Here is a 19,744-nt window from a genome sequence, read left to right as displayed (position 1 = left end):
AGTTAATGCAACAAATGGGACAAAGGCTACAAAAGTTAGACACAACGCTTGAACAAAATCAGAAACAAACACAGCAACAGTTACACACAATGGAACAAAATCAGAGACAAACACAGCAGAATCTTAAAAAGTTAGACACAATGGAACAGAATCTTCAAAAGTTAGACTCATTGGAGCAAACTCTTGAACAAACACGTGAGGATTTAACTACTGAGTTACATCACATTGAATCGAAATGTCAAAAAGTCTGTAATGACGTAAAAACACAAATTTGTGAGCATTTTCAACATATTTTTTCGCGGCATGAAAATGCATTACGGAATCACGAAGCAGCCATAAAAGAACTGCAAACTATTGTTCATGAAAATCACAACACCTTGCAAGCTAAAATTGACTCAGTTGCATCTACCGATTCGGTTACGCAACTTGCAAAAACTCAGGAAAACTTAAAGGACACAGTAGATACTCTGAAACTTGGTTCAGAAAAACATACAGAGGAAATAATTTCACTATCGGATAAAGTAGCAGAACTTTCAGATCAGTTCACTAACTTCTCTACAAAGGTAGATGATGATCTGAATAACACAACACCTGTAGCCTTCACTGACACTGAAGAGTATGTAGAAATTAGAAAATTCAAACAAAATCAAAATCAAATCAATACACAGTACAAAAGAGAAATCCGGGAAGTGCAAGATCAGTTGGCACAAGTAGTACAAGAATTACGTATTTCAGAGGATACTCGCGCCCCAATACGGGAAGAGGGACACAGAAATACGGAACAGCCACAAAATAATAACACAGGGCATTTCGGAAGTTATGAAAGAAATTGGCAATGTGCACCGAATTGTGAGATGGAACGGCCGACACGACCTAACAATGACCGATATGCGACTCGCCGACATGACGATTTTGACTATAAGCTGTTCATTACTACATGTAAATTCAAAACATTTAAGAATTATGGCAACGACATTCATCCACAAGCATGGCTCCATCAATTCTCTCATTGTTTTCCTCCCAACTGGTCATTGGAGCACAGATTAGAATTTATGTGTGGCTACTTAGAGAAAGAACCAGCTGTAAGAATGCGATCGGTAATTCACGATTGCCACAGTGAAGGAGAGTTTTACCATGCCTTCCTCTCAGCATATTGGTCTCAAGCCACACAAGACCGTGTAAAACATAGCATCATGATGATGAAGCACTTTGAACAGTCTCAATTTTCCAGTCTTGTGAAATATTTTGAAGACATGTTGCACAAGAATCAGTACCTGACAAACCCATACAGCCCCTCAGAATTCATCCGCATTTGCTTAATCAAACTGCCTGAACATTTACGACATATTATTTTGGCAGGACGTTGCAAAGACGACATTGAAGCATTTCAGGGACTCCTACAAGAATTAGAAATTGACACAGACAGTCGCCGGATGCGAAAACAGGAAAACAATCACTACAGGTCACATACGTCACAATTCCGTGACGACAGTAACAATAACTGGCCACGACAAGCCTATTCTTACAACGCAAATCGTGACCAAAACAGACACCACCCATATGACAACCATTGGCAGAGTAATAATAGTTACAGAGAAAGATCGCATTTCCGTAGTAATGACTATTACAGAGACAATCAGAGAAACAGACAATATGGGAACCAAAACAATTATTATCAAGGGAGGCAGAATAATTTCAGACGCAACAGTTCAGCGCGCAGTTACGATTCAGGGAGAAATTCTCCACCACATGACCGACACGAAAGAAACTGTGTAAACTACCGACAAAACGACAGACCTGAATTCCATCAGAACTGGCGAGCTTTAAACAGAGCTGGGCCCTCTCGGCAAGGCGAATTTGTAGAAGTTAGGTCTCCTAATCCCAATAACGACGCGCGCCAACAAAGAGACAGACAATGACTCGCACAGCAGGCAGCCGCGTGCGCCCGCTGGCTCCGAGAAAAATAACATAAGACGCTAGCCTGGAGAAAAATTTTAGCATTCTTTACCGATGTATACAACATGATAATTGCTTTGAAGTTGAAACTCTGCGTACTAGGAAGAGTAAAGGTTTACACCACATTTCACATGTAAAACCATTTATTGAGAGATAATCTGCTTTTTAACTTTGTCTTTGCCATAAAACGTTTCACTTCACGTTACTAGTATGCTTAAGAATCTGTTAACATACAACAATGTTTGAAGTTAAATATCCAATCAAGAACCAAGATAACTTATTTAAACAGAAATGACGAATGCATTGTTATAGTGAACAGACGTCACAGTGTTATTGTGTGTGTACATTCTTGCTTGTTTGTTGCACGATTATGGAACGACTATAAGGCTTACATACTTAGAACATTTACCAGTACTGCTAATGAGATTTTAATGCAACATTTTGGTTTACTTGAAAATACATTCTGGATTTAAAGTACTTTCTGTGAGATACCAGATGACACAGTGTTAGTTTATGTGACAGTTACACGATTTTATCACGACGCTACTAATGAGTGACAATTTACAATGTTGCTTTTGCAGTGTATCTGTTTTATATCTGCACAGTTTTCTGAATTCTTCTAGGAAGAAAAACATGTTTTAGTAGTAACTTTTGTGGTATAGCAACAATGAGACAGCCTTTTTTGTGGCACAACAATACGTTACTGTACAGTACTTTCTTCATCACGCCAATAAGCATAATAACTACGATATCTATACGCAAAGCATTTCATTTTTGTTTATCATGAGGTAAGTACATTGACTTCTGCAGAACTTAGCTTTCGGAGGAAAATAACTACGACACTTCCACAGAGATTATCTTACAACAAGATGCACATTTAGCGCTACAGGACACGCATTTCAGTGATTAATTTTGTACTTAAAACATTTATTTTTAAAGATTTTTGAATTACAAAGAAAGTTTTCCGTGATATATTTCATTCCATTGGTGTAATCTGTAACACCTGAGGGTATAATTACATTAATCCTCAGGGGGGTACACGCCTACTTTGTGTACCATGTGTTTGGCAAGCACAAGGAACCCTAGCTAATATGGTATTTGCTTATACAACTTTACACATCGGTACCATATTTCTCTAACACACAATTTACACAGCTATCTGATCATTTAACTGAGAGAGACAAACATTTATTTTTACTATATCAGTGACAGATGTTTACGTAATTACACAGTTGGATAACTTCACACTTATGAAACTGTATTTTGTCTGTACTTTGTAAACTGTTCATATTTTTTCGGAATCATTGTGATACTATGAGAGCTTTGAATGATGTATTTGGTATGAGATCATGATTTTTAAAGTACGTTTGAGGTAGATGACACTATTGAAATGAGCAGAGAATTTTTTTAGGCTTAGAAGTTATTGGAGGAAGCTACGACGATTTTGAGATTTGACTGAAGTTTTATGATGTTATTATTACGACGACGATGTGTATTATGTTGTTGAGGAATGTTTATTATGCTACGTATTTCTCATGATGAAATATTGAAGAAGTGTCAACGAATATGTATATGTATAATGAGGTAAGGAATAATGAGTAGTGTTTAGGGACTCTGATTTATGAAAAGGATGTTGGAAACCAAGAAACGTACTTTAAGAGTTATGAAATGTGTGACTGTATCACAATGCTGACCAATATTTTTTTTGGACACTTATATTCATAGGATTTTGTTTCTACAGATTTGCAACGCTAATTCTTGACCTGTGAAATATTTTTATGTGAGACTGTCACTGTAGCGGTAAATATTTCCGTAAAAAAGTTAAGTGACCACCTGCACGTAATGCGTCGCGGGCACCCAGCTGTGTCAGACGCCTGGAGAAAAAGCCATTATTGCGAGCCCTTTTCAGCGGCACAGGTAGAACAAAAAAAAGGGGAGGCCATTATCCTCGGAAATATTCTTACATCTGCACACCTGATTATGACAAGCGTCTTTCTACGAGAGTTGAGAGAATTTCTACTAAATTATGAAATGTCACATGACTATTGAATGATATTTTTATGCTTTGGTTTGCGTAATTGCTTATTTCATTTGACATCTGTTTTCCAGCTGTGTTGCAGCATTGGTTTCATAAAATAAAATTAAATGCATTTCCTAATGTGAACACTTTCTGTCAACAGATCTATTAAATAATTATTTTATGATCCACATTCTTCGAAAAAGGAGCTCTTGGAATGGAGAGAACAATAAGAAGGGACTAAAACCAGTAACTGCATTCATAATTTTCTTTTCAAGTACTTGGTAATTTTTTGGTAGAATAACTTCTTGTGGTGCACCACTTTAATTACTTAGACATTAAGATGTGATTATACATTTCCCTTTTCTGCATTGTTATCTTTAGTGTATTATTTTTTCTGCTTGCGCTATGTCATGTTTAGGTATAAGTTGCTGCTGTTTGCCAGGCATAGTGTTATTGAATTTGACTTTTGCTCATTTATGCTGCTAGCTTTGCCAATTTGCATTTTTTGCATTGCTGTTTGTGTTGATTTGTTATGTGCTGCTGCATTGCCTCATCCCTTAGTTTAGTATCTGAGCTCAGTAGATTTAAGTTAGCTTAAGAGGAGACTATATAAGGAACTAACTATTATAAATTTATAAGAAATGCATTGAGAAGCTATCAGAAAATGGTCTGGCAAAATAAAAAGGATACTGTACAGTGGGGAAAAACTATTATTGACAGAGGATGTGAACAGAATACAGATAGTAGAGAGAAAAACTATTTTTGACAGACGATGTGAACGAAATACAGAAGGCAGGCTTAGATAGGACTTTTGGGAATAATGATGAATGAAGGGAGATCTCCAAGAAGCAAAGAAAGTTTTGTTTGCGAAATACTGCAATGAAACAAACCCTGTCCTTTCCTATTGGTGTTATCCCACTATGTGTGTGTGTACCCTTGTGTATTTGTTTTCTTCCTGTCTCTGTGTAGTTTCATAGAATTTTTTCTTCTTTTAATATTAAGCTACATTCACTATGATGAGGAATACTGTTATCCTCGAATATAATTGGCATTAATAATATGTTATTTACTTTGTAAAGATGTTAGATATTATTAATTCTGTTCTGTTTAATGCTCATGTGTGAAGTTGATGTTTCAAAGTTTATTGTGATCTTTTATGTATGTACTTATGTCATAATTCCTGTAACACTGATGTATATGTTTATTTCGATTCTTTTGTAAAGCCCATATTACTACAAATGTTATCTATATTGTTATGTTTTTAATGATGTATTTTGTACCTTTGTTATTGTATTCTTCTGTTATAAAATTGTAATTGTCACCAGTTCATGATACTATTAACTTGTAAGCATTCCTTTCACTGCACACGTTTCTGTTGGTCATAGTATATGGACAATATGTGAGAAGTAGGGACTGTTAGTGTTTGCACGTGTGTTGATAATTCAGCAAGGGACTGGATAACAGCATTGCTGGTTCTAAGGACAATTCCAAAAACTTTGTGAGTGCACAAGTGGTGGTTTATGGACTTGCTATATTGTCCGCAAGACTCTTCAGTGGTGATTGTGCACCTGCACAGTCATAACAGATGGCTGCTGGTCATCTCTACCAGGACTACAGTGGGCCTGTTCACACTTTCTACAAGGACTGCAGTGGGTCTGCACCTCTGGTGGCCCACCAATACCGTAATCTCTACCAGGACTACAGTGGGTCTGTTCTGTGATGACCTACCTACCAATATTCTTCAAAACGTCGAATGACTCTGCTGTGGGTTTGCTCTGTTGTGGAGCATTACCTGTCTGCATGTCAAGAGTCAGCACTGTTTTTCCGCTGGAAGGACAACACTACTTCTTCAAGACTGCATGGAAATCCACTACTTCCGTGTGCATTTTCTTCTACTGCTCAGACTTTGAGAAAAACACTATATTTTACCGTAATGAATGATCAGGACTGTCTTTATGGACTGTGAGAAAATTTTAGCTTTTGACCAACAATATCAATAAGTGTGTGCATTTGATTTCTTTGTTACTGTAATTGTGAAAAATTTTTGTCAAATCTGTATTGGCCAGTGCCCAACACCATTTGTAAAAATTTTTGTGGGGAGCATGGGGGCTATGTAAGTAGGCTGTTTATGTTTTCTCTATGTAAGTAGGCTGTTTATGTTTTCTCTATGTAAGTAGGCTGTTTAGGTTTTTTATTGGTAACGCCACCTCTGTATGACAATCACTGGCTGTGCTGTGGGCAGTCTATGTCTGCTTTGCATTGTTGTAATACTCGCCATTGTAGTGTTGGGCAGCTGGCTGTGAACAGCGCGTAGCGTTGCGCAGTTGGAGGTGAGCCGCCAGCAGAGATGTGGGGAGAGAGATGGCGGAGTTTTGAAATTTGTCATGAACTGCTATATTTATATATGATGATATCAAGGTAAATACATTGTTTGTTCTCTATTAATATCTTTCATTTGCGAACTATCCCTATCAGTAGTTAGTGCCTTCCATAGTTTGAATCTTTTATTTAGCTGGCAGTAGTGGCACTCGCTGTATTGCAGTAGCTTGAGCAGCGAAGATTTTTGTGAGGTAAGTGATTTGTGAAAGGTATAGTTTAATGTTAGTCAGGGCCATTCTTTTGTAGGGAATTTTGAAAGTCAGATTGCGTTGCGCTAACAAAATATTGTGTGTCAGTTTAAGCACAGTCATGTAGAATTGTTCAAAGGGGACGTTTCAATGTTGTAGGTATATCCAATAAGCCATCACGGGGAATACATCTGGCGCAAACACGTATTGCATCGAATGTCCAGCGATGCAGTTGACTACATGCGTCTCTTATTTCGGAATGAACGTCGTGTCTGGTAAAAACAAAAAGAAAGAAAGAAAGTAAGAAAACGCGTGAGCATCCAAACGTCCTCCGACACTGCGGCCATACGAATGGCGCACAGCCGGTCCTGTCTCACAGTTTTTCGGCTGATGAGGATACACGTATGGCGATGACGCAGCCGTTGGCAGCAGCGGCGGACACACTGCGCGCCAGGTATGCTGCCAGGCTCCAGTTGGGTGTCTGATATCCATGACGTCGCGCCCGTGGAGACTCATCCGGTAGCGATAGATCTCCCGAGTCGTGGGCGTTCCCACGGAAGATACTTCCAGATGAACATTACTGTAATCCACAAAATGTGTGAAATTGCAGCCGAGATTTGGTCCACCTCTATGGCAGGTTCGACCGACGGCGGAAGAGATTCGTGTACCAGAGATGACGTAATGGTGTCTTTTCGCTGTTGCCAATTCCGAAGTACTGCTCGCAGATTAAGCGCCAAAGCTTTGATGTGCACTTTCGTAAGTTTGAGGCCACAGTTCCGGAACGGTAGTGAAACGTGTCGTAACTGATCTTAAATAACATCCCAGTGCTGACATATTACACAAAGGAAGCCGTGCGGCAGTACGCGATATCCTTCGGTATCGGCAGGATCTGCCCTAAATGTGGCGGCCGTGACGCGAGGTGAACGGCTGTCAACGAAGCGTTACGTATGGACAATCGGACATTACGAAACCGCCGCCGACAACTCGCCTCCGCTGACCGGCGAAGAGAACGAGTAAATGCGATCCTTAGGTATAGCAGCGTTTCCACCGTGCACAACGGTCGCGGTACGTCTTCCTTGCCTCGTACAGTGTGTAGTATTCAGGAGATTGTAACGTTAACGTCACCACCTGCCGCCATCATGTAAGTTCTGAGATGCCCGACAGCCTGTCGCACTTCGTGTCCTGAGCGGACGAGGAGTATCAGGTGGCGTGCGCAGACACGGCAGGCGAATGAGCTCTCGTGCAGCGTTGTTCCACTGAGACAGAGTCGCATAACGTGCGTCGGTGGCTCCAGTGCTATCGCAGGGACCACCACTGAAAGCGGGCGTCGTAGTCGGACTGAGTTGTCAATCTGAGACGAGCCTGCTTCGCGACAGTTTACCATCATCTTTGATGCAGCTCCTAACTACGGAGATGAAGACTGATGGAACCGCCATTTGGCTCACAACTGACGATAAAATATAGTGTAGTGAAATGTAACACCTACAGCCGTCGTTACGATGTTATTTATTTTGTGGCTACCAGTTTCGGTGCTTCAGAGGACCTTCTTCAGGACTTAGCTGACTCTGACGGGGTTAACACCATCCGTATACACGATGCATCGGCGTCCGACGTCTATAACTGGTTATCTCAGACTACCTTTAACAGCAATGTCGTCTCCGCGGCCATCAACTATGAACCCCGTGAGCCGTCGGTGAGTCGGCAAAGAGGTGGCAGAAATGCTCAAAAAATCCAACCGAAATGTTATCAGTTGAGGTCCCTCTGACTCACGAAGATCTGTGACTAATGATCGGCGGTAGCGTTTGTGTTTTCGCGACACATGGTACGTCGAGGCGCGTTCCCCAGCGATGTTGCCTAGACACCTTGCCCGGATCACGCTGACTTGGCAGTCGTCGTCACGCTAGGACGCGTGCCTTGGCGCGACGAACGTCTGCACGATATTCTGAAGAGGGATCCTGAAATGACAACTCACGAAGCATTGTGCAATAATAATCAAGAGTCTCCTGCATCCCCCTCGTCTTATCCCGATCGTACTGTATAAGTACTCGTCGTATCATAAGTTTAACACATTCTGACCACAAGAGACGCACCGAGGGGTATGCTAGAACCCGGTGTTGTCACGTCGCCCACACATCCTCGACTTCCTGACGACATTCGGTGTCCGCCAACAGTGACGAACTGAGCTTTCGTGTGCCGCGGCTTCTCCACACGTGTTGTTGAGGATGGGAGATGATACACAGATAAACTAGATAGTCAATACAGGCAGTGGCTATCGTTCAGCATTGACCTCCTTATCGCGTAGCCCACCAGAAACATCGAGTCGACTCGGCTAGTGAGTAGTAAAAAACTTATATCCCTCGCGAGTCTCACGGGTTCTGCCCCTAGTGTTGTACAAGTCCATTTCCCTTTACATTGCTCGAATTTTGGCGCCAATACACAACTAAAGTCCCCCTCCACCAGTAAATGATTGAATTCGCCAGTAAGGAAGGACACGATCGCTTCCCAACAATATTTTGCACATGCTCGTCTGTTTTCTGTGCCGGATGGGCGTAAACGTTGACAACACAGATACCACGTACTGTTATCGCCAATCCTTGTTCCGAAGGTGTATAAGCCAGGATCCCCTCTCGGACCAGTATCGCCCTTCCACTCTCGCTGTCGAGTTCGGCACTGTGTAGGAGACGTAGCCGTCTACTTTCTGGAACGCGGTAGTACAGATTTGCTGCACCATCACCATATCCACATCTGACGCATACAGAATGTCGTGGAAAAGCTGTTGTTTCACAGTCTAAGTAATAGTATTAACGTTATCTGTCGCTAATTGGTGTGCCTGGGTCCGAGCATCTGTCACCCTTGCACAATACCCGACAGGGGAAGTTCCAAAGCCCGTCATCTCACTACAGGTACTCAGAAGACTGCCCCTCCGACGTCTTCCCGGGCCGTCAGTTGCGCTCAGTGGTGGAAGAGGAATGCGAGTGTCCACCAGGGGGAGCAGCCACGTCGGTGACGTCGTCGTCCAGCTCAGCCCAGTCAGTTTCCACTACCGTGGGGGCTCTACCGGTATGCGGCGTCCGTGCACTTTCCGCAGCACCGTCCTGCGCTGCTGGAGAATCGACGGACACCCGAGAGGACGCCTCGTCGGAACGAGACGGCACCTTTTCACTGCCCAAATGCGAAGTCCGGTGTCTGGTGATGAGGACCTGTCTGACACGGACCAGCAGAGTTATCTGGTGTCTCGGTACGAGGAGGGGCCGAACCTCCAGAGTGGAGGCGGCGTTTCTTACGACGCTCCGGCGCGTTCGAATCCTGCAGCTCCTCTCGCATCACCGTTGCCACAGCGTCCGTCGACCCCTCCACTTCAGTTTCCGCGTGTTTCGTCGTGTGGCCGTCCTCGCGGTCTGTCAGCGGCAGCGTCTGGGGCCGGAGTGCAGTAGGAACCACCTGGGCAACACTGTGCCCTGAGCGCCCCTCAGTCGCCTGCGGCGTTGACCCGAGCTCGGCTGACCTCGTCGCGGGGCGCAGTCGTAGTGTCAGCGGTAGTGAGGCGGCTCGGCGGGCGTCGGTAGGCTTCCGCTGGATAGCTGCTCGAGACTCCTCTTTGTGCACTCAGATCGAAGATGTCCTTCCCCACCACGTCCAGAGCACGTCGGGGGTTGGCCATTGTAGATAACCTACAAACGCCTATATTTCATTAGGAGGGCACATGCTCTGTAAAGATGATTCGCACCTGTTGAACATTGTTGAGCACTGGATACGTGCAAAAACTTGCCCAACGTTCGGCTGTATGACTAGATTCTCTGCCATATGTCTGTAATCAGTGATTCAGGTACTTCGAAAGGCACTTCGAACATTCGAATACTGTGCGCGCCAGGTTCCACACTAGCCACTAAAAGAACATTAATATGACCGTCGACGGTCTCGAAACTGGAATCCTCCTTTGGCGGCTTCTCTAATCGTTGGACACGCTGTGTCGTCCACCATTTTTACATAAACAGAGCTGCACACGATTAATACATAAATTCCAATGAGTTCTGTGTAATTAATATGCACCTCATCTCTCGAGAAAAGTTCTATTTCAAATGCTTACGGTCTTGCGTATTCATTAGAGAACGTAAACTTTACCGTGATTTTTCCAAACTTACCTACCAATTGTATTGTTCAAACAAGTAGCACACGCGAGTACCACTGGCGTAAACGTCGCCGCTTCCTGCAGCGCTTTGCAACCGCGACGTAAACACGTGCCAGGTGCTCCGCTGCTAAAGGTAGATTGTCGCTGAGCTCACAGTAACTCTCTCTCTCTCTCTGCCCTACCTTCCTATTCGTAATGCATCCTACTCAGTTATACCGTCTTCTCATGCTGTCGATATTTATATTCATCTGACCAGAAATTCTTGTCTTCTCTCCATTTCACTTCACTGGCGCAGTCTGTACCTAGACCCAGCCTTACCATCTAGCTTTTCAGATTTTCTTACTTCCCTACCACGTCCAAAACTCGTGACATCCCACGCCCCGACGCGTAGAACGTTATCTTTCCGTCGGTTACTTAATTTTTTCTCATGGTCACATTCCCCTCGGCAGTGCCCCACCGCAGATCTGAATAGGGGAATAGTCCGGGACCTTTTACCAGTGGAGAGATCATCATGACACTTAGCAATTACAGGCCACGTGTCCTGTGGATACACGTTACGTATCTTAATGCAGTGGTTTCCATTGCCTCTGCCATCCGCATACAAGGTCAGTTTCTCACACTGAGCCCAAGAGAATGCCCATAAACTCTGTCCGCTCCTCCACCCTCTCTGACAAGATCATTGCCAAAATGAGGACGTCTTCTTATGCTGGAAGTCTTCGGGCGCCATTGCCGATGACTGTTGTTTAAAGTTTAAGGTGTGGATGGCTTCGAACCCGGTATCTAGCATGTTTTGATTACCAACCGGAGACGTTAACCCGACACCGAGGTTGTACAGGTTGAAAAAAGTAGCGGTATCATTTGATTGAATTGGACTTAGAAGCTTAAAATTTGTACACTGCCAAGGGATTATAGACCTTGATACGTGACAGAAATTTGAACTTGATTCATCTATTGATTCATGAGAAAAAGGGTTGTTAAGAGTCGGAATGATAGACAGACAGAGAGACGCAGATGGACAGCTAAGCGATCCTCTAAGCGTTCAGTTTTTGCAGATTGAGGTACGGAAACATAGCTATAAATGTTCATCATGTAGCTACGTCCAGTTTAGAAATCAGTCAGCGACGTGAATGAAAAATGACTCGTTCAAAATCGTTACGATTTGTCGTACAAAATGACCCTTGCAATTTCCAACTAACTAACCTTCTTGCAGATTAAGTTTGGGAGCTAGGAGTGGAGGAATGGAATCTAGCGGCCATAGTATCGCAGCAACTCGCAAGAGTAAAAATTAGAAGACGTGCATTATGGTACTTGTGATTGACGGGCACTTAAAATAAATGCACCTGCTCGGTTTCTTCACCCAGTCGTAAGTCGGGCTATGCACAAATTAGCTTGTAACCCTGAACCTTTTCACTTTTCAGAACGTTAATGAGGGACAAGCTGTATCCTGGTACGAAGTGGCATAGGCGTACACTTGTACACTTGTCATGTAACGCCATGCAGGTGATTTTCGTGTCGGTCATGACGTTACGAGAGTAAGGGCATTTATTTATTATTTATTTATTCATCAAGTAAAGGCGTGTTGCCTTTGTTAATAGCAGGTCGTATATTATGTCACCTTATATTTTATACATTGCAAATTCAGTATTATTACTATTGCAGATTTTCTTTTTTGAAAATTTCACGAAAGTATAAAATATTATTACATTATTCCACTCACAAACAGCGCGAGGGAAAAGCGAGCACTTAAATATTTCTATATGAACTCCAATTTCTCCCATTTTATTACGCTGCTCATTTCTTCCTACGTAGATGGGCGCCAATAAAATAGTTTCCAATTCGAAGGAGAAAGTTACTGACGGAAATTTCATGAGAAGATCCTGCGCCAACGGAAAAAAGGCTTTGTTTTAATGGTATTCTTCCCAATTCGCATATCATATACCCGTGGAACTCTCGCCCCTGTTTCGCGGAAATGCAAAACAATCTGCCTTTCTTTGAACTTTCTCGAGGTCCTCCGTTAATCCGATCTGATGCGGATCCCGGGCTGCACGGCAGTACTCAAGAAGAGGGCGTATAGGCGCAGTGCAAGCAGTCTCTTTAATAGATCTGTTGCATTTGCTAAGTCTTTTGTCAACAAATAGCAGTTTTTATCTTGCTTTCTCTCCCACAACATGATCTATCTGATCGTTCCAATTAAATTTATTCGTAATTGTAATCCCTAAGTATTTACTTGAGTTTATAGTCTTTAGATGTGAGTGATTTAACGTGTAACGGGAATTTAGAGGATATCTTTTACTACTCATCTGTTTTTTCCTTCAATAAAACAACAAATTAGACCGTTTTGCACACGAGGCCAGATTCGATGTTACATTGACAGTTTCTTGGGTCCAGTCTCTGAGAAACTTCTTCCTGATTCAGATTATATCACTCGCGATGACAGCACCTCCGTAATCTCCAGGGATGGGCTCACTTCCCCTTCAGTTGACTGGTTCAATAAAATAATCATGTTTGAAGTGATATTTTGCAGTTTTCATGGGCGACATGGGACGGAGTGATGCAAAAGATAATTTCTACAATATCTTGAAAGTTTCCAGAAATGCGTCACGACGTCGTTTCCCTTCGTCAGGCCAACAACCTTCGTCAGAAAAAGGCACATGTGCACACAAGTTAAAACAGGGAACGTGTAAAATTCCCTGTGAAGAAACATCTTTAGTGCTCTTCCTGTTGTTACAGCGAGTATTTATGAATGCAGCAATATGTTCTAGCTCTTAATATTACGTCTTTGAAGGTGGTTTTTATTGTAACATACAGCTGTTTATTTATTATAATTTTACATTTAAGAAATGCTTAATAATGGGCATCAGCACTTAACAACATACAATTCATGAGGCTGGTGTTAAAACTCTCCCGTACCGCGGTAGAACAATATACATCAAGAAAACCTATTCAAAAGTTAATTCTTCTTATCCTGCAACTAAAAATACTAAAATTATTCTTTGTCTTTTTACAAAGCGAGCACTTATTCCACGGCGCTTTTCAGCTCCAAAATGTACCAGCTACTGAAAGTCATGAATCAAAAACATTGAAAGTAAAAAAGTTTAAAGATAGATGTTTTTAAGACCGGTTTTCTCAACACGAGTCCAAATTGGTGAGCAAACCAAAATATCAGTCCGGACCAAGGACAAAATATTTCCACACTTCTGGAACGAATCACTAAATGCACAAACGTTTTGCGCTCAATAGTCAGTTTTTGTTAACTTGTCCGTATGTGTGAACGAAGGAACCTGTGCGTAATCTAGTCAAGTAGCCACCCCGATTTCAGCCTAATGCTAGAAGTGAGATTCTGTTATACGGTAGCTTCCAGAATTCAGAAGGTCACTGAAGGGTATCTTATAGAAGGAAACTTCAAAATCTTAAAAACTCTTGTATCGCAAGTACTATACAGGGTGTTACAAAAAGGTACGGCCAAACTTTCAGGAAACATTCCTCACACACAAACAAAGAAAAAATGTTATGTGGACATGTGTTCGGAAACGCTTAATTTCCATGTTAGAGATCATTTTAGTTTCGTCAGTATGTACTGTACTTCCTCGAATCACCGCCAGTTGGCCCAATTGAAGGAAGGTAATGTTGACTTCGGTGCAATCACGTCATCAACACGGATTTTCTGTGAACGTTTGGGCAGGCATTGTTGGTGATGTCTTGATTGGGCCCCATGTTCTTCCACCTACGCTCAATGGAGCACGTTATCATGATTTCATATGGGATACTTTACCTGTGCTGCTAGAACATGTGCCTTTCCAAGTACGACACAACATGTGGTTCATGCACGATGGAGCTCCTGCACATTTCATTCGAAGTGTTTGTACGCTTCTCAACAACAGACTGGGTGACCGATGGATTGGTAGAGGCGGACCAATTCCGTGGCCTCCACGCTCTCCTGACCTCAACCCTCTTGACTTTCATTTACGGGGGCATTTGAAAGCTCTTGTCTACGCAACCCCCGTACCAAATATAGAGACTCTTGGTGCTCGTATTGTGGACGGCTGTAATACAATACGCCATTCTCCAGGGCTGCATCAGCGCATCACGGATTCCGTTTGACGGAGGGTGGATGCATGTATCCTCGCTAACGGAGGACATTTAGAACATTTCCTGTAACAAAGTATTTGAAGTCACGCTGGTAGGTTCTGTTGCTGTGTGTTTCCATTCCATGATTAATGTGATTTGAAGAGAAGTAAGAAAATAACCTCTAACATGGAACGTAAGCGTTTCTGGACACATGTTCACATAACATATTTTCTTTCTTTGTGAGTGAGGAATGTTTCCTGAAAGTTTGGCCGTACCTTTTTGTAACACCCTGTATATAATGTCAATGATTAAGTAACGGATGTTAATGAAAAACTCAGAGCCTATATGTATGAAACGTTAAAGGAAACCTCTTTAGGAAAAAATAAATTAATTTTTCGTAAAAACCAGATGGCTTTGTAAAGAAACGAAGACTTTGTCTTGTTATGATTCACTTCTGTTTTGACATTCGATGTACTAAGAGGTAGGTTGCCGAAATCACTATGCTATATATTGTTTATGGAATAATAAGATTATTATTGGTAAATATCGGCGTCTGCAGTTATTGTAGTGAAGCTTTTCATATTACCACATTAAATTTCTTTAATGATTTTATGTTTTTGAGGTAGATGTATCACGAAATGGCGGTCACGTTATTTGAAAGCAAAATGAACGACTGCTTATCGCGTTGTGCCTGTTAAGTATGTTGTTCTCCACAGGTCGGACCTGGAGATCCGTTTTTATAAAGACCGGTCGATAATTCACAGTAGTGTTTTACAGTCAACGAACCTTCAGACAGTGCTTGTCGACAGTGTTTAATAACAACTGGTGTCTCATACATCGAAAGAATGTAACAGCGTTGGCCTGAAAGTTAAAATATAGTAATTGTCCAGTATACTAAAAGGATTATTTAGATGTATGTAGATGTGCGTATGGATACTAACCACACCGTGGCATCGTATTCGTAACGTGTCCTTCCGTGGCAACCTAATAATAATTCGCAGAATATTTTTTTTATTGATTTGAATATTTCTTTCACTTTTAACTACCCATAAGAAGAGAAACGTTACAGTGGACGCTAGTCTGCCATCTTCCCTGCTTAAGTGGAATATCGCATTGATGAAATTGCCTTCACAGGTTAACTGAAACTGTTTTCCATAGCCCAGGGAATTGCTACACCTAACACCTCATTCATAACTTAATAAGCTGCACAGTGCCAGAAACTAAGACTCTTCATATTAAAATGTACATATTAAAATATACAATTATGACTGGAAAGTCTGCCCTGAGAGTTCCCTACCGACATGTATGTTGCGAGTCTGTCTGATATCGAGAAGTGATCCGTGTCGATTGCTGGTACGGAGTCGATACACGCGGTATCTGTCACACGGTGCTACCCCATTAACTCTCGTAGCACTGAGTGCCTCACTTCGGGCTTGTGGCGTGAGGCTTTAGTTTCAGTTGGGAGTGAAAGCGGCAGTACCACAGTTTACGGTCAAAAGTGCGTATTTTGGACGGGAGTTCCATTTCCGGTGTTGGGCCGCCGTCTGCGAATCATTTCATTCGACCGCGATCCGGCGACTTGCGCGTAGGTGACAACGAAATGGAGGCGAGGGCGACAGCTACGGAGGCGGCTGTACGTGTTGTGCGGGCGGCGCCCTGGGTTCGTATCTCGCCGCTGTCGACTGCCTGACGGCTGAGCTGGTAAGTACGAAACACTCTTTGGTGATACCCCGCATAGTGCTGTTAAAGAGTACTGACTTTTTAATAGGCGCGCTACGAAAAAGCTAATCCGGGATGTCAGTACATGCTGTGTAACGAACTTTGGGCCACTTTAATTGCTTAAAGTGTTCTCACTTAGTTGAAAAAAGATGAAAAGTCAGTTGCTTCAGCGTACTCGGAGTACCTAAATGAAAATGGTTAGAACAAATGTTAATTCGAGATTTCTGGCGGTTTGTGTAGTAACTGCCTAGGGAGACTTAGCTTCGTAGTTCAGCTCTGTAGTCAAATTTCGTAGAATTTGCTCACGGGAAAGATCGACCACAACTGGCAAGTGTTGGAAGTCGGGCGCAAAGGGTGTTCCATAACTGGAAGTAGCTAACCATGTACATGTTGACTGTTACAGCTTTCACCAATAGCTATCGCGTGTCAGTTTGTGACGGGATAGTGGTTAGACTACAGTAGCGTGAAGACGCTGCCCCCCCGTGCGGTAGCAACGGATGTCAGACTTTACGATATCTAATAGACGTAAAGTGTATTTTTACGGTCTTTAAGCATATATCGTGTTTTGAGAATTTTTTGACGAAAAGCTAGACAAGATGCCGGATGTTCAAGTTTCGCCACATATCTCAAGTGAAATAGTTTCATTAGAATTCATCTCACTGTATCGTGAGTCTCCACAAGTATGGAAACTACAATCAAGGGTAGAAACGAAGTAGCACTGTCAATTACCAAAGTGTCAGTGCTGTATCTTTTAGGAATGGGTTAAGATGGGAATATATATCGTACCCATAGTAGAGACGGAAGCGCAACGAAATAAAAAGTAATAAAAGTTCACGGGTTCTTCAACGCGCGACGTGGGCTGCATATTCCAAAGTTTAAGCAACTGTCATAAAAGGCTGAAATGAGCATAAATCTTCGCATCCCTGTTCCACTGAGAGCGAAGTAACATTAATAGTTACATGTTTCATTGACTATTGGAATAAAGTTCATGTAATCAAACTTGGAGAGAAACATTTCCTTTCGAGGAGTTTCGTAGGTAAATCACTCGCATTGTAAGCCATTCCCTGAACCAGCGTCTTTTTGTCATTTGTAGACGGCGTCGAAATCGAAGCCACAGCTTCTTTATCTGCATTAGTGGCCTCTGTCAAAATACGGGCAGGATATGCTTCAAAGAGAGACAAGTGATAAACTCGTACCTGTTCGTGTTTCTTAAACTTGCCCTTTACTGGTTTCGGATTCGTCAAAGATTGGTCGTTTATGGGGGTGTCAACTATCAGCACAAGGGATCGGAGGTACCTGTGACAGTGATTAATTCTGCCTTCGGAGAGCCACCGCACCTGTTGCAAGGACTAAATTCACATTTCCGCTCGCGACGAACTGCTATTTTTGTCGTCGGCACTATGGGTGGGATTCGTGGTTACTGAGAGTCATTTGAAATTGTGACCACGTATGAAATGCAGAGAGATTTTGCGACCCCTTCCCCCCCCCCCCCCCCCCCCCTCTGCCTCGGCCCCTGGAATCTTGGTTGTGTGACAGATCGGTCTGCAGCAGGGCTGCAGGTTTAAATTAGGTTGAAAGGTGAATTGGCGTAGCTAATGGATGTGAGTAAATCCCAAAGGTTGTGGTAAGACCGCTGCACGCGCGCCGACAAATCGACGTATAGAACGTGTGTAGGCGTCTCGACCGACAAACTTTTCTTGTCGGGATATTGGGCGGCTGTGCCAACCGCCTGCTAGACGTTTGTCTTCAGTCAGTGTTTCTGGAGAGATCTGCACATGTTTGTGGGACACGTCGAGGAGTGTATCAATATAGATGCAATAAATTAAGCTCTTTCCTCAGTTTTCAACGAATCAATAGTGACTTCGTCCAGAACAGTGCAAGTCGGCCGACCTTCCGTGTTTCTGTTTTTGTCTTTTATTTCAGATTCTTCGTTTCTTATGTATGTTCTATTTATTAGATTTGCTGCACCGCTGTGTAGTGTTTTCCAAATGAGTCTTAAACTTGGCTGCGTACATGAATTCAATGGTGGCGAAGCGTCCATGAAGGTTGAGGCCGAGCCTACCAAAAAAAAAAAAAATCAAAATAATTCTCCGATACTGAATTTAAATGTTTTCAAATATTTTACGTTTGAACTTCGTATATACACCAAGTAGAATGCATCACTCGCAGCAGTATAACCAATAGCAGCTCGAAATTCTGTGCTTCTTATAAACATGCGCAATAAGCCAGTTTCTTTTCCGTGATGGACTGGAGCTTCTGCAGCGTGGATACGGTTTTTAAAAGCTGACGTCATATTTTTCTGCTTCTCGCGAGCAGATGGATACACGCCTGTGTAACGTCTTTTTAGAGTTCTCTAACAGAGCACTACTTGGACCGGGAATACACTATCATTTATCTTTGTCAAAAATATGTGAAAGAAATTTGATGGTGTAATAAAGAACTTTGTCAAAACACGCGTGTCGTCAAATATGATCAAATCTAGGGCCTCACCGTAGATTTGGTCATAGAAGTCGTTCATATTCTGTTCAATGAAATGTTAAATGTAATTGCTTCGTCACTGGCGTCGCCACAGCTATTTGACGTCTGTTTAGTGTTTCTGAACATTGCTTCGAAGTCAGTTTCTGAGACTTTTTAAACAAACTAGCTTCGGCTGTAGTAGTGGGGGGGGGGGGGGGGGGGGGGGAAGGAGACAGAGCCATAGTGCCATAGTAGATGCTATCGATTGTGTTGATGGGAGGTGGAATACGCTGCAGGCGACTTCATGTCCACAAACACAGCTACAGCCGTCCAACTCTGCATCTGGAAACATACATGCAGCAAGCCGGAATAGAGGATGTGGTCACTCAAAAATTCTTGTTTATCTTTCCTTTCTACTTCGTCCATTTTTGATTTCTGGATGCGAGAAGTTAAAAAGCGCTTAATCTTTCGTACTATTATTAATTTTGTAGTTGTGGGTACACTAATTCCAGTAATTAAACTATTCAAAATTGGAAATTGTTCTCATAGTCCATAAAGTGTACTAAACGTTTTTACCTTCACATATTCCCCTTCGTTGCTTTATAAATCGTTTCACTCGATTCTGGAATTATTTTGATTGTTGCAATGTGATATTAGTGTGCTCGCGTGTATCAGGAAATCAAAGTGACACATTTTGTCTTCTGGACGTATAGCATTTCTAAGAGTATTCTCTTTTGAAACATGAGAAGCCACTTCACTGAGGAAATACTTACTCTCATCCATTTGTAAGAATTTTATATGTTAAGACTTGACTTCATACACTTGCAG

Source organism: Schistocerca americana, chromosome 10 (assembly GCF_021461395.2).
Source record: "Schistocerca americana isolate TAMUIC-IGC-003095 chromosome 10, iqSchAmer2.1, whole genome shotgun sequence".
NCBI lineage: Eukaryota > Metazoa > Arthropoda > Insecta > Orthoptera > Acrididae > Schistocerca > Schistocerca americana.
This window is presented reverse-complemented; position numbering follows the sequence as displayed.